General features: G+C 38.4%; 1 protein-coding gene across 3 annotated transcripts in view; it reads right to left on the bottom strand.

Moving 5' to 3' along the window:
- Window positions 1-14,997, bottom strand: part of LOC145666521 (uncharacterized) — a 411,536-nt gene that overhangs the window by 365,925 nt on the left and 30,614 nt on the right. For 2 of the 3 annotated variants that reach the window (XR_014127763.1, XR_014127764.1), the window contains exon 2: window positions 1,080-13,853. The exons of the other annotated variant lie outside the window; for it this stretch is intronic. The gene's annotated coding sequence lies outside the window, so the exon portion shown is untranslated. Of the gene's footprint in view, window positions 1-1,079; window positions 13,854-14,997 lie in introns of those variants that run through there. 3 annotated transcript variants of the gene reach the window in all.

Here is a 14,997-nt window from a genome sequence, read left to right on the forward strand (position 1 = left end):
TAAACTGTGGTTACGGAAATTGATTCAGAAATAAATTCCAGCGCTATTGGATATCCCACATGACCCCCTGGCTATTTATCATATTTGACCGCGATTCAATATGGGGCCTTTCAAGATGGCGATCATGCACTGGAAATACTCCTACATATAGATACCCTATCCCAGTTTACAACGTTGAAGTCAGATCTACCAAAAGCTTTTTCACTTTTGTGCCAAAGGGTATTCTTGGACATTGCCTATTGGATTTCAAGATGGCGTCGGTGTAGCAGCTCAACGAAGCATTTACGCATCGAGTGACTATTACTACATTACTTAGCAGCTCGAACTGAATCTTGTCACTAATTTTCATTAAAATTCAACTCTCACGGTTTATGGACCTTCCTCGTTAGTGCAGAACATGCGAAACAACTGATTTTCTTTCCATGAATAAAAAAGCTCGTTCCTAAATAGTAGTGTCATGAACTTCAATGCATCATACATTTCTAGTTGAAAACTCAGTGCTAATAGGCATATTTCTAAACAAGACAGTTATTGTTCATTTTTCTCTGTGTGTGTGATGTATGTGTTTGTGTTCTTCTAAGTTAACCCGTTGGCTTTACAAATTTAACACTTGGACTTATTCTTTTCTAGTATTCTATTTTAATATCCAATTAAAAAAAGCACGCTATCAATCGAGATCTCTTTCATGTTATTATTAAATTGATAATCTTTTATATTAATGAGCTTTACGCAAAGACGTGACATCTCCCACATGAACTGGAGAGGTTTTTTCTAAAAGCGTTGATGTTTTCATTAAATTTAGGCTAAAGCTTACGTCTTATACAATTATTCAGTTTTGCTTATGAAATCAATTTAGAAAGGTTCTAAGTCATTCCTAATATTAGTGCACCTAATAATACATATTCTAATACTTAAGCAAATTCAAAGAAATAGGGAAGTGTTGATACTACCTAAACAGTCTGTGTAGTGAAATGACGGAATGGAGGCTTTTGTTTGTTTTAGTGGGCTGAGTTATGTGGCTCAAATTAAAGGAGACCGGGTTCAATTGTAACAAATTTTACATTTTATTGTTTTCCTTACATGTTTATGCTCCAATAAGTCTGAAAATTATACAATATCTTAAGTGAAGCTTTGTTGTTCCATTCAATTTTTTTCATAGATGACAATTTTTAATATAGAAAGTTACGAAGCATTATATAACAGCATCTGTCTTGTTACAAACGACCCTGTGCCCGGGTCAATTGTAACAGGGCTTTGGGACAATTGTAACATGATGCTTTTATTGAAAAGTACAATATATATGGCATTGCAGAACAATATATATGGTTAAATAATACTTATACTACTAATAATAATACTAATAAGTTTAGCAAGGGATGGGGACAACAAACTAAGAGTATAGACTACATCCTCAAATTTAAAATTAGACCTATTTAAAAATATACAATTTCCACACGTCAATAAAATGCATGAATGATGAGTTACTTGTTAGCGGTACCATGCCACATTAGCTCCAAATAACTTTTCTTTTGCCTAACTTAAACATGGACAAGCAAGCCAAGATTAAAATATGACGTAACATAAAAAGTAAGTGACGTAACAATGGCGTTTGGCGTCCCTAGGCAAAATCCATAGTGCGCCCCGATACCTTCTAATGTGCCCAAGCGCACTTCGCCCCTAGGCAATGCCTACCCTGCCTACCCTATTGTTATGCCACTGTTTCAAGTCCTAATGATATTCTACTAATAGACATCCACACTGCATTTGTAACCTCTATACACATCCCTTACACAACGACGCGAACAGAGAATGTGCTACTGTGCGAGAGAGATTAAGCAAAACAAGTGAAAAGTTACATTGTTAATTATTTCTGATGATTAGAAAGGGAACCTATTAGACAAAAAGTATTTAAAAACTTATAGGCTATTTAAAGATATCTCAAGGAATAGACATATTGAAACAATAACCCATTCTGATACAACATCGAAAAGCAGTGATCCCCAGCCAGCCACAAATGTTTGTGAGGGAGTATAAAGTAGTTAGGGGAGGCTCCATAATGAAAATGGGGCGAAAGTCTTTTCTTTTCCTATAGTAACCATGATATATTATACATTAAGGCCGCCAAGGATTTTTGGGGGATCGACCCCCCTATGTACTTGTGGCCCCAGAAAAGCATACTTAATACATACATTGTTTTATTAATTACATCAATTTTATTATTTTCGATCATATCTAGTTTATTTTAATAATGTTTAAGTTCAACTTTGTCTGGGACGATTGTAACGTGTTACAATCGTCCCCGATCGCCATGTTACATATGTACCTGTTCAACGGTCAGTGATAAATACCATGATTTCTTATAATTACATTGAGTCAAAGTATCAAACACAATATCCACGTTGTCAAGGAAAGAACATAGATTACACACGCACCGGGTATGTGTTTACAATAAACGCATATCTATCAAGAGAAAATAAAAACAAGTCAGTTTAAAATTTACTTACATCTGTAAAAGTCACGCTTCTTCTCCTCCAGTCTTTCACACTTTACTAACGACGCTCTTTTTTTCTTTGCACATACATCTTACATGAGTGACTTCAATGACAAGTTCAGACGATATTTCGAAACTCATTTCTACAAGAAATGGCCAATGTTACAATTGATCAGCGTTACAATTGTCCACGGTCTCCCCTACATCTAGTAACCACATACAAATAAACGGAAAATTACTACTTTGCACAAAAAACGAGTAAATTCTTCTTTCCCTGTCTGGGTTTAAGCAAATATTAGCACTGGCATTTGATTCTTCACTCGCAATGGCAATACAGCACAAACATTAATTGTAGTGAGGATATCAACTTGATTTGGTTAAGGAATGCAACCATGTTAATGATGATAAATACTTTGGAGGGCATAACTCCCCGGCTCTGCACTGGTTTTGGCTTTATCTTCGAAAGGAACATTATTTCTGCCCAATACAACTTTTGCACAAAGTTTGGTTTGATTCGGTGAAGAAGTGCAGCCAATAATATAAGGTAAATATACAGGGTGGGCCATAAGTCCCATAGCACCCCTTGTAAAATCCGTGTTCGTGGAAAATAGTGAACAACAACCATCTAGTAACATAGTAGACCAAGCGGGAAGTCGGGTTGTGACGATGACCAAGATGGCGGCCATCTTAAAAGGCAGTGGCGTAGCACACTTTTGCGCCCCCCCTCCCCCGCAAAGTATAGAGAAGGGGCTTTAGTTGTAAAACCGATAGTTATGTCGACAATAATAAAAATGCCTTTCGGCCAAATCTACAAGGGGAGGCAGATTGTAAAATTTGTACAGGGGAAAGATGTTATTGAGTGTAACTCATGTTATGCAACCCATTTACAACTAAGGAGAGAGTGGTTGCCGAATGGAAAGGATAATTACTTGGGTAATTTTTCGAGGGATTTTCGCTCGTTATTCGGGCTTTTCATTAGGCCGGCTTTCAAGTGATTTACAACAAATTTAGTATGTAACAGTTTTTACTCACATTGGTTTGAGGTCTATGGACCATGAATCGTTAAACTGTGTTGAAACGACTGTAATATACAGGTTTAGATGTTTTTTCGAAATATTAATATTAATATTAATAATAATAATAATAATAATAATACATGCACTTTCTACTTACAATTAATCTTGAACTTTGAAACGTCTTTTTCGTGCAGCATTCTTGCGAGCAAAATCTTCCATTAAAGAACGCAGATTTAACTTGCGTGCTCTTTCAACTTCGATGCTTATCATACTAAGAGATGACAAACGTTCCTGCATCATCAAACTGCGCACATGGTTCTTAATTAATTTTAGTTTTGAAAAGGATCGTTCTGCTGAAGCCACTGCCACAAGAAGAGTTAAAAACAATTTGAACGCCACAGTGACCTCAGGAATACTGGAAATAATCACATGATTTTTAACCCGTAAGTGCTCGCGTGGGGGTCTCCTGGACCCCCAGCAAGTTTCCTTAGTGATTTTCTTGAAAATGGAGTTCGTTATACTGCTGTCACTTACAGTACCTTCCTAAAATAGAACAACCATTCTATCAAGGCCCGAAAAGAAAGGTTATAAGGAATGTCTCTAGCAATTCTCACCGCAATATTTTAATTAACAGCTAAAAAAACAACAAAAAAATATGGGAGTCTGTGGCACTCCCACGCGAGTACTTACGTTACAAAAAATGGCGCGACTACTTACGGGTTAATAAGGACCAATTCCGCAAAATCTTTCACTGTTCCCACTTTTAAGCATTTGATATCATTTCGAAGTACACTACGGGTCATAAGTAACTGATGAGGTAATTCTGAAGAAATATCATTCGAAAAGCTCACTACAAGTCTTTCCGCCTTTAAATAGAGCTCCTTGTCACTGCTGTTCACGAGAACACTGGGTTGCAAACACTCAAATTTTTCAGTGATGTTCATCATGCTTTCAAACCTGGCCTGTAATTGACTCAATACAGTATCCAAATAACCATAGAAACATGAATTCTGAAATATTCTTCTGAATTACTTAGTCTTTCATCCTCACATAATTCGTCAAAAAAACTTTTTTGCTCTACCTGGACGTTTACTTGTGAAACGACATTCGATCCCCCACATTTGTGCCATTTCTTCGGACTCTTTCTTCACTTCGTAAAAAGAATTCCTTAATTCTTTAAATGAAATAAGTGCCTCGTCCAGTAATTTTGTTACAGCTTGTATATCTTCATTTGGTGGCTGCATTTTTTTCGATACGATGGTCGTCGTTTTTAAAACTTTATGTTATACTACCACTTGAATTACAAACTCGTAGCATTCCATTTGTTTTCTTAAGGGAATTGCATCGTCGCGTTGCTCTGATTTGTTTGATGTCACAATTATGTTGCTTAAAGCCTTCAGAATTTCTCCAGAATGAAAACGGACAGCTAATAACGCGTCGTAAGCTGAACCACACCTTGATGGACATAGTCTTTAAAGAGTCGTGGCTTTATTATTAGTTTCTAAAATTTGCCATCTTTTAATACTGGAACTAAAAAGTACATAAAGTTTTTCAAGAATATTATAAAAGGACGTTATCTGCGGAATTTCAGCTGCGTCTCTTAGCACTAGATTCAAGTTGTGAGCAGCACAATGTACATAACTGGCTGAAGGCTCAAGTCTCTTGATGCGCTCTTGCACTCCCGAATACACTCCGCTCATCACTTCGCCCCGTCGTAGCCCTTTCCCCTGCACTGTCTTATTGAAATTCCCTTTTCTTCAATTGCATTTACTAATCCTTTGGGGATCTCATGGTACAATTTGTACCATACGGGGTGTTTCATGATACATTGCGTTATAACTCTCCTATTTGAGCTTTTTCATCCGGATTTTTTTTTTGTTTGTTTGTTTGTTTGTTTTTCAAGTCCAGAGGCATTGCAGAAGACATTACGGATGGTTTCACACCTTCCTGTGTCGAGACATAGGAGGTGATAACGTCATAAGTCTAAAATTTATATTTTCGTGTAATACTTTTGGGGGGGTATGTAAAAAATTTTTGGCGGGCTTATTTTTGCACGTAGAAGATTGAAATTTTGCACAAACATGCAGTCCACCGAGTAGTATTTACCAGATTTTTTCTTCAGATTTCTGCGTTAAAACAGGGGGGGGGGATCCAGAGGGTCAAAAAGTTGAAAAAAGGGATATTTTAACCCAAAAATCCCGTTTTTCCTCATTTTCCCGCCCTAGATACATGATGGAGACAAGTGAATGGTACCGCCTGAAAGGCAGCTCTATTCTGAAGAGAATGATGTACGACACATGGCCCTAGGATAATTAGGGAAGTGTCAGGGAATTTTTATCAAAATATACTTCTGTATAGGGGAATTTTGGACATTTTTGGTACTATTTTTGTGCGGGCTTATTTTTGCACCTAGAAGATTGAAACTGTGCACAAACATTCAGCCCACCGAGTAGTATTTACCAGATTTTTTTCAGATTTCTGCGTTAAAACAGGGGGGTGCAGAGAGGCTAAACGTTGAAAAAGGGAATTTTTACCAAAAAATCCCTTTCACGGGATTTTCCCGCCTTAGATACATAATGGGGACAAGTGAATGGTACCGCCTGAAAGGCAGTTCTATTCTGAAGAGAATGATAGGCGAAACATGACCCTAGGGTAATTAGGGATGTCTCAGGAATTTTTTTTACCTGAGATCATGGTGTTTTACGGTAATTTGGGGCATGGTGGGAATTCGTGATAAAATTTCTCCCGCCCTTGGTATTCAAGATAGAAACTTGAAATTTGGCATACACATTCAGTATACCAAGTACTATTTATCAGATTTTTTTTAGATGGCTACGTTCACACAGGGTCGCTCCAGGGGGGCCCAAAGTGCGAGAAAAAAATTTCCCTCCGAAATTTTCCCTTTGACATCATTTTTCCCGCTCCGGGTATATGGTATGAGCATGCAAGTGGTATCATTTGAAAGCCAGCTCCATTTTGAAGAGAATGAGGTATGATCCATGATCCTAGGATAAATAGTGACGATGCAGTAGCTACTTGACTGAAAGTCTAAAAAATAGCCCCAAAACACCGGATCTCTTAAGGGCTAATCCTTGTGCACTTTCAGTAGCGTAACTAGAGTTTTTCTCAGGGGGGCCAATGAAGGGCCCAAGAAAATTTTGAGGGGGCCATCTCCAATGAATTTTTTCATATATATATATGTGTGTGTGTGTGTGTGTGTGTGTGTTTTCAAGGTGAATGTTTTCATCTTTGTTGTTCATGATTTTACTCTTTTACGGTGAAAGTGTAAGAATTTACTACTTCAAACAACTAGGATGCATTAATACAATTGATTTCCAATATAAGTAAGTAGTAATTTACTCGCTGCATTTAAAATATGTGTGGCTGGTAGAAATACACTTTTACAGGTCAAGAAAATAACTTGTAACAGGTCAAGAAATACACTCTTGTGGGCAGCAGCAAACTTATCAACAACTTCTTCAGGGTCTAAAGATTTAGAAATTTTCTTCAATATAAAGTAATCCTAAGTTTTTCAACCTATCATCAATCATTGAATTGCCTATATATCTTTAATCTTTTCAAACATGAGAATGGCCTTTCACATGTAGCACTAGAAACTTATACAGAGATTATATGTAACTTGTTGGTTTTTAGGAATGCGTTTCTGTAGACGCAAAGATCAACGAAATTCACCAAGGAATCAACTTTGGTTTTCTCTCGTCTTCATAAAACTTAATTGTGTTTGGGAGGATTTTGAGTTTACATTTAAATATTTCCAGATCACTTTCATAATACTGGACCACATGCTCCACAATGTTGTAATTTAGAAAGTTTTCACCTTTTCGATGTAGAGTGGTGATTGATCTAATGATTTTGCTACATGATCCAAAGCGTTTTTCCGTCTCAGTGATTGCTTTATCAATAGTAGGCAGAAAAATGTCTCTTAATGTATTATCTTTAGAAAATTCGTTTTCTGCCTCCAATGAAGGAAGAGATTAATCCAAAATGAATTTGTGATATTTCGATGCGGAATGTCTAATTCGTTTCCACAAGGAACCACTATAGCCTATCTATTTCCGGCTCTGGAATTTCAGGACCATTTTCTATGCATATCGACAAATATTCTTGACAAATTTGTTCGAATGTTGTTCGTTGAGAGTCATATTCTCCAGACCACATTTTCGACAGCGTTTGAACTAGTGAATCTACAAGAATCAAACCTTCCGACATGTCTGCATCTACTTGAAATAAGGCGAAGCTCAAAGTTACAGCATGGCAGCAGTAATATTAAATTTTACCCGAAAACATTCCATCTCGTATAGATGACATTTATTTCCCGGGTGGAATGATGGAAGTAAATAAATATCACAAGTTCCAGATTTGGTTTAATACCGCATAATAATATAAATAGTTGTTTGGTAGATAAACTGTATTATTATTAATAATAATAAAGTAAAATGTGATGTAGAGGACAAAAGTGCTTACGAGACAAACGTCGCACAGAAACAGGAACTGAACTCTAACAGGACAGTGATTTGCCGTTCCATCCCACTTTAAATTTTAAGCCTTGCTCTTGAAGCTTAAGTTTCACTCTAAAGTAAACTGCCAATAATTATCATGTATTCTTAATATTTCAGAAAAATATCAAAATTTCACGCTCTAAAAAATGGTAGCCTAATCAGTGACGAAACTAGACATTTGGTGCCCAGGGCAAATTTTGCGATTAGTACCCGTTTCATCTACATCCACACCAATAAACACACACATTAGTTTGCTAGCACCCGGGCAACTGCCCCGGTTCCAGTATCTTGTTTTGATCTGGCCGTAGTTCAATTAATTTTTGTTACTTTTACCCTTGAGCTCTAAAACTGAGTAATGAATGTGCCTTTACGTTATTAAAATGATGAAGTGAGCACTCTTTGAAGCAAAAAGAGGAAATATGTTTTTCTTTCCCTAGTATCAAACAGTGTTAGAACAGACATTTCAATCGGGACTCCTTACAGCAAAAGAAGTAAATGAAATGAAATCTTTGAGTTTTACGTCCCACGGTTATGCCGGTTAGGCTAAAGGAGACGGTGATGATGAGAGATGAGGGAAATGGTGGAAAGAAGAAAGTAGGAGGAAACGGGAGAACCCCGAGAAAACCCACGCACACGGTGTTTGTCCACCACAAAGTTCACTTGGCGGGGGCTGGGATCGGACCCGGGACCCCAAGCACCAGAGGTGAACGCTCTACCACTGAGCCACTGCGGCCCCCAGCAAAAGAAGTATACGTTATCCTTTTCTTTCTTTCGTTTGTTTACCTTCACTACTTTTTAGAATTTGACGTGAATTCAAATACACAAACACTTCACACCCGCACCGAATGACCAAAGCTCAGCGGTAGAACATCAGCTTAAGATTCGGAAGATGGTGTGATTGATCCCTCGTGGATAAGTATTTCAACTGAGGAGATTACCAAGATTCTTCCTCGGTGGCCCTATTGACTAATTTCCCTTATTTCTATCCTCTGAGTCTCGGATATTTCAAAGCCTTAAAATAAATTCAAATGTAGTTGAAATAACGCTACTATCCAGTAGTCGATGCTAAATTAATATTGTAAGTTTTGAGATTAGATTTAAAGGAGGGGCATTAATTAGTGTATCCTGTTGAAAATCCATGTCACCACTAATTTACTGTTCTGCATAATTCCTTCAATGTAATTTTCTCAGAAATGCTTAATTTCCTCAGAAATGCATATTTTGACGCAGAATTTATATAAACCTGTGATAAAAATTGGTATTCACTGACTGAACTTACTGAATGGAATATCTGTAGACCAGTCCCACAAACATCAGATAACAGGATGATACAACCTGGTCATGGGAGTAACTACACTTTTAAACAAAACAGCATTACTGCCGCGACCAAGTTGTATCATCTCGGTATCTTGCCTGATGGTTGGTAATCAGGAGATTGTAGCACTGGCTCTGTGATAAATTTCGGAATTTCTCTAGTAGTAGCAGTTTTGGGATTAAGCTACAGTTAAAATAGTTTAAAAGAAAATACTTCTGAAAGATTTATTTATAAAGAACCACTGGTTTTTGTTAGTCTCATTTCCCCAGGCTTTAGTTAATAGAATAGGTCCACCAAGCGCTGACTCCGTTTTCCTTGGAGATCGCTAGTATCGCTTAACATCGCAGCAGAAGGTTTTTACTTAGTTGCCACGGCCAAGAGCGTTAGGAAATTAAGACGTACTCTAGAGACAAGACCAGAAGGTAGACGAGAAGGAGAACCAGTACCAGTAGCAAATAGTAGATGTTGATAGTATTCAGTATCTTAATTTTCTCGAACTATTGGGATACGATCAGCAGAGAGAATGACAGAAATAATAAAAACTTCTGCTCTCTTCTTTTACTGTATATTAAACAAGACCTCTCGATATTATATAATAATAATAATAATAATAATAATAATAATAATAATAATAATAATAATAATAATAATAATAATAATAATAATAATAATACCAAAATATTTAATGGATGCTATGCATTTGTTCTATGTCGCCATAATCGATGGAAATTAATTACTTAGTGTACGAAGACTTCTTTCGTCCAACACGAGTGTAAAGTTTTACTGCAGTGCATGCTATTTGTAAGGAAGCATCTCTTATTTTAGTATGACATTCAACATTGAAGCAAATCAGAATGCAGACTGATTTTGCTCTTTTTTTTTTTTTTGGTTCTTTGTCGAAAACAAAGAAGACAACCAGATAAGGGACAGAGGTTAAAAGGAACGTTCAGATGCTGAGGTCAATGCATGCATCTTACAGATTTAGATAAATTAGATCTTCCTGTACTCCAAACAAAAAGGAGCCTGAAGATTTTTGCTCGGAACACAGACTATTGCAACATACGATATTCTGCAGTTGGTAACTTTGTTGTCGAGATATGTTTCGATAGTATTTTAACTTGCGGCCACTATTAATTCACCGTTTGTCGACCTATAGCAGTATCACTCTGTGTGGGGGGCCGCTAGGGAGGCCAAGATTTTGAGCAAGGGGGCCTGGCCCCCCCAGGCCCACCCTTGGCTCCGCCACTGTGCACTTCCGTCCAATACTCTCAAAAATCCCAAGAAACTTTCATGTATAATGAGTTCTACGGGTCTGTCGTTTACATCCTTCTTTATTAGGACATATCGAAAAATGAAGCTTAATTGGTCGTGTTTTGAAATATCTTGAGTAGTATCCAAAATCAAAGAAAAGAAACAAGCGTCCTGTATTTCTGCGATTATTTGTTTCTCTATTTGCGTTGACAACATTTGAATAATTTCATTTTGTATTTCGGGACTTAAGTATGTATTTTTGCTCTTTGTTTTATCATTTATTTATCGAGACAAAATGGGGTCGTATTTACTCAAAAGTTCAACTACCGCAAGAAAATTACCACTGTTAGGTTCACCCAGTTTTTCGCGATGTCCCCTAAAGGCAATATTATACATTGCCAAAGTGAGTGTGACGTCGATTATTCTCCTCAATATTTCTCGAAAATAATTTATCTCGTCTTCCATTTCAGATACTAAACTGTCTCTCACAGTACTATTATTTTTCCATGTCGTAAGTAATACAACCTTGCAAATGATATTGAGTTCGTTCGTGCTCTTTAATTTTTTTCGCTAGTCCTTGCCAGTCACTTATTCCTTCAATCCATGCTGAATGGAAGTGAGTTGCTTTCCTGTCAGCAAAGAGCCAACAGGGCTCACAATATGCGCGGTTCAGTTTTTCCGAATAACATAACCATTGTCGTGGGAATTTGCCGTGCTGCGTATTTTGAAAATAATAATCGGAAGAGAAACATCTATTTTTCTTGTCTCTAATAAAAGAACCGGATGGTTTGCAGGGGCCGTAAGTCAAAATGCACTTTTTTTAAGTTTGCTGGTATTTCGAAATTAAAATTACCTCGATCGGTTTGATATTTATGAGACAAATTTAATGCTTCAGCAGTATGGTCAACGTTAGTTTGAGAAGTGGAGGGGAAGGGGGAACTAGTGATCATTTCGGTATGTTTGTTATCCGAAGGGCAAGAAACACTATGCTCACTTTCCACGGGTTCACATTCCATGTTTGCAGACACCTCGAATTCAGAAACACACTCAGATTTTTCATCTTGCAAAGTTTCTGGTGAAATACGTTGTTCACTTTCTTTAATCACTGAAAAATGTGAAGAAATTTTCGGGATGCTTTTCAAAAAAAACATCCCTTTGTTTCGTTTTTTCCGTCGCTCCGCTGGGGTACACACGTTTACTGGACATAGTAATTGGGCGGGGGGAGGCACTACACAGGGGAAAATCAAAGCCTATGAGTCCAAAAAAAAAAAAAAAAAAAAGTCACACAGAAGATATCACACTCCCCACTAGAAGGAGTACTGTTAATCTATAATGCAATTCACTTCAACACAATATCACACACAACTACCACTTTGCTGCTTGTATTTGCTTGACGTCCTACCAACAAGCAAGGCTTCTCGTTATGAAATGCATGTCACATGGTCAACATATTATTACCCTTGACCCCTTTTCATTCCATTTTCAAACTCTCTGACTCATCCTAGGTATTGTTCGCTAGTTTTAGCTGAGGAGGCGGGACACGGAAGAATGTTTTTAGTTTTCTTCTGCCTGTCACTGGTGACCCTCCTCAAAATAACTTAGCGACCCGCGAATGACAACCATTAAGTTGAAGGGGTGGGGACACTTACTGCTCATCTCTGAATTCCCAGCTTAGCAACCTGCTAGCAATATTGTGTGTACATAAAGCGAACCGACAGTCAGTTGGGAGCCTCAAAGGCCAAAATGTTGAAGAGGGAGGATTAAAAGAACATTCTTCTGCTACGAAACTGAACTAAAGTTCAACGTACTTGTTTATTTATTTATTTATTTATTTTTTCCGGAACCGAGAAATGTTTATGGCTTGGAAATCACGATGTACACACAAATTTTTGCAAGTTGAATTATTTAGTGGAAGTAAGGTTGAAGTTTTACTTCTTTAAATCTGTATTCATCGCAAGACTTCGGGGCCCTCTATACCTCGGGGCACCTCCGCACTGCGGGGGTTGCGGGGACAGCTGCTACGCCACTGTTAAAAGGCCATCATCCATTCACGTCACGATTTTTAAATGGGAAGATGGTCATGCGGAACATCATTTTAGGCTAGAATTTAAAGACAAACACAATGGTGAAATTGGTTTGTTGATATCTTAATTTGATCAAAAGTTACAGGCATTGCAAATTGCTAATTTTACCTGTCACGCATGGCGGAGCACGTGCTCTAAGTGGCCCCTATCCCGAGTTATACACAAGGTAAGTCGTTCAACCCAATTGTCCGTGACCTTCAAAAGAGTTTCTGGTGAAATATCGGCACAGGCTGCAAATATGCGTTCTTCCAGGTGTTCAAGATCTTTTCGGGATATACCTTTGCCTTCAGATGACCCCACAGATAAAAATACAAGGGCGTTAGATCTGGTGATCGTGCTGGCCATTCAATGGTACCACGGCGCCCAATCCAACGTCCAGGAAGTTGTTCATCCAGATAGGTACGGACCTGTAATCCGTAATACGGAGGGGCACCATCCTGCTGGAAAAAGAGTGGAAATGTGCCGTCCTCAGACAATATGGAAGGGAGGATGAGATCCCGCAACATATCCAAATACCGTTTAGTAGTGAGGGTACCAGGAATGATGAATGGACCAATTAATTTGGTGCTCCATAGACCACACCACATCATTAATTTGTTTGTACCTACCATTTTGCAAGGGTCAACCCACTGAGGATTTGTCGGGGACCAATACAGTTTTGCTTATTCACTTCCCCAGCGACATAAAAATTGGCCAAATCGGAAAATACAATTTGTGTGTGGAATGTGGGATCCGTTTGCAACTGTGCAAGGGCCCAGTCGCAAAATTCCACACCACGATCAGGGTCATCTTCAGATAGATGATGTTGAAGATGCAATTTGTACGGATGCCACTTGCTTTTCTGTAAGATACGTCTGATGGATGTACGGCTGACACCACATTCCATGGACAGATGGCGGGTACTGCGGTGTGGTGATGTAGCAAATGATGCCAGCCAGCACTGCTACTGATGTGGCTACATCTGTTTCGGTCGTAGGTCTTCCACACCTGAGTTTATCTGCTATTGAACCAGTATCCTTGAACTTCTGGAAGAGTTGGGCGACACTAACATAGGACACAGGATGTCGATCTGGGTGCCTGGCATTGAATTCAGCTGCTACAGACCTTGCACTCCTTCCTCACCATGCCCTGATAAACTCCTTCCTCTCTGCTGTCGTTAGCGGCATAATTATTCACCTACAACAACAGAAACAGTACGGTAAAATTAGCAATTTGAAATGCCTATAACTTTTGAACAAATTAAGATATCAACAAACCGGTTTCACCATTGTATTTGTCTTTAAATTCTACCCTAAAATAATGTGCCGCATGGACATATTCCCATTTGAAAATCTTGACGTGAATTCAAGATGGCGGCTTTCAAGATGGCCGCCATCTTGGTCACCATCATAATCCGACTTTCCCCTCGGCCTACTATGTTACTACATGGTTGTTGTTCACTATTTTCCAGGAACACAGATTTTACAAGGGGTGGTAAGGGACTTATGGCCCACCCTGTATAATATTTAGGTGGATTAAGTAGACGTAGGAACATCCCTACCCAGGGGTGTAGCCAGCAGGTTTGTGTAGGGGGGGCCGTCGTTTTTGAGGGGGGCCAGCTACAATGTACAAAGCGAAAAAAAATGTGTTGCTTCTAGTGTTTTTGAGGCCTGAAAGAAAGAAAAAATTTGGTTTCCTTCTGGAAAACTAAAAACACTATTTTAGCTATTATTATTATTATTATTATTATTATTATTATTATTATTATTATTATTATTATTATCCATAAATTATATTCAAGATAGTTTTTATTATGCTTAATCAAGAACTACTGCCCGGGACCAAACGCTATACTTTTGTGCATAACTATAAAGGTAACCAAGAAAGTTCTGTTCCTTTTCGTAGAGGTCTGTGTTCAATTGGACCTCACACTGTGCGTTGAATGCGAGTGGAGATAAGGCGAACGTCAGTTGTTGGTGTGGGTATATCCAACATACTACCTGGTAGTGGCAATTCAGACACACCGTGAACTTGCGTAACGACAGAGGGAACATGGGACATCCACAGAGCGTCATAAGAGCATGTATGCTGAACGAGTCCAAATGGAGGTCAAACGCCGCTGTAGCGGGACAGAAGATATGCCAGGCCTTTGGTGAGGGTGTCGTGACGAGACGGACATTGCAGCGATGGTTTAACAAGTTTAAGGACGATGACGAAACACCCGAAAACACCACGTGCCAGAAGACCAACACATGTACAAAGAGAAACTGGGACTACAATTCAGTGTGTGGAGAAACCATTCGGCAGCACATCCATCAACTTGTGAAGCACTACAAGTTGG

This window comes from Thermobia domestica, chromosome 12, assembly GCF_964235325.1.
Source record: "Thermobia domestica chromosome 12, izTheDome1.hap1.1, whole genome shotgun sequence".
Taxonomy (NCBI): Eukaryota; Metazoa; Arthropoda; class Insecta; order Zygentoma; family Lepismatidae; genus Thermobia; species Thermobia domestica.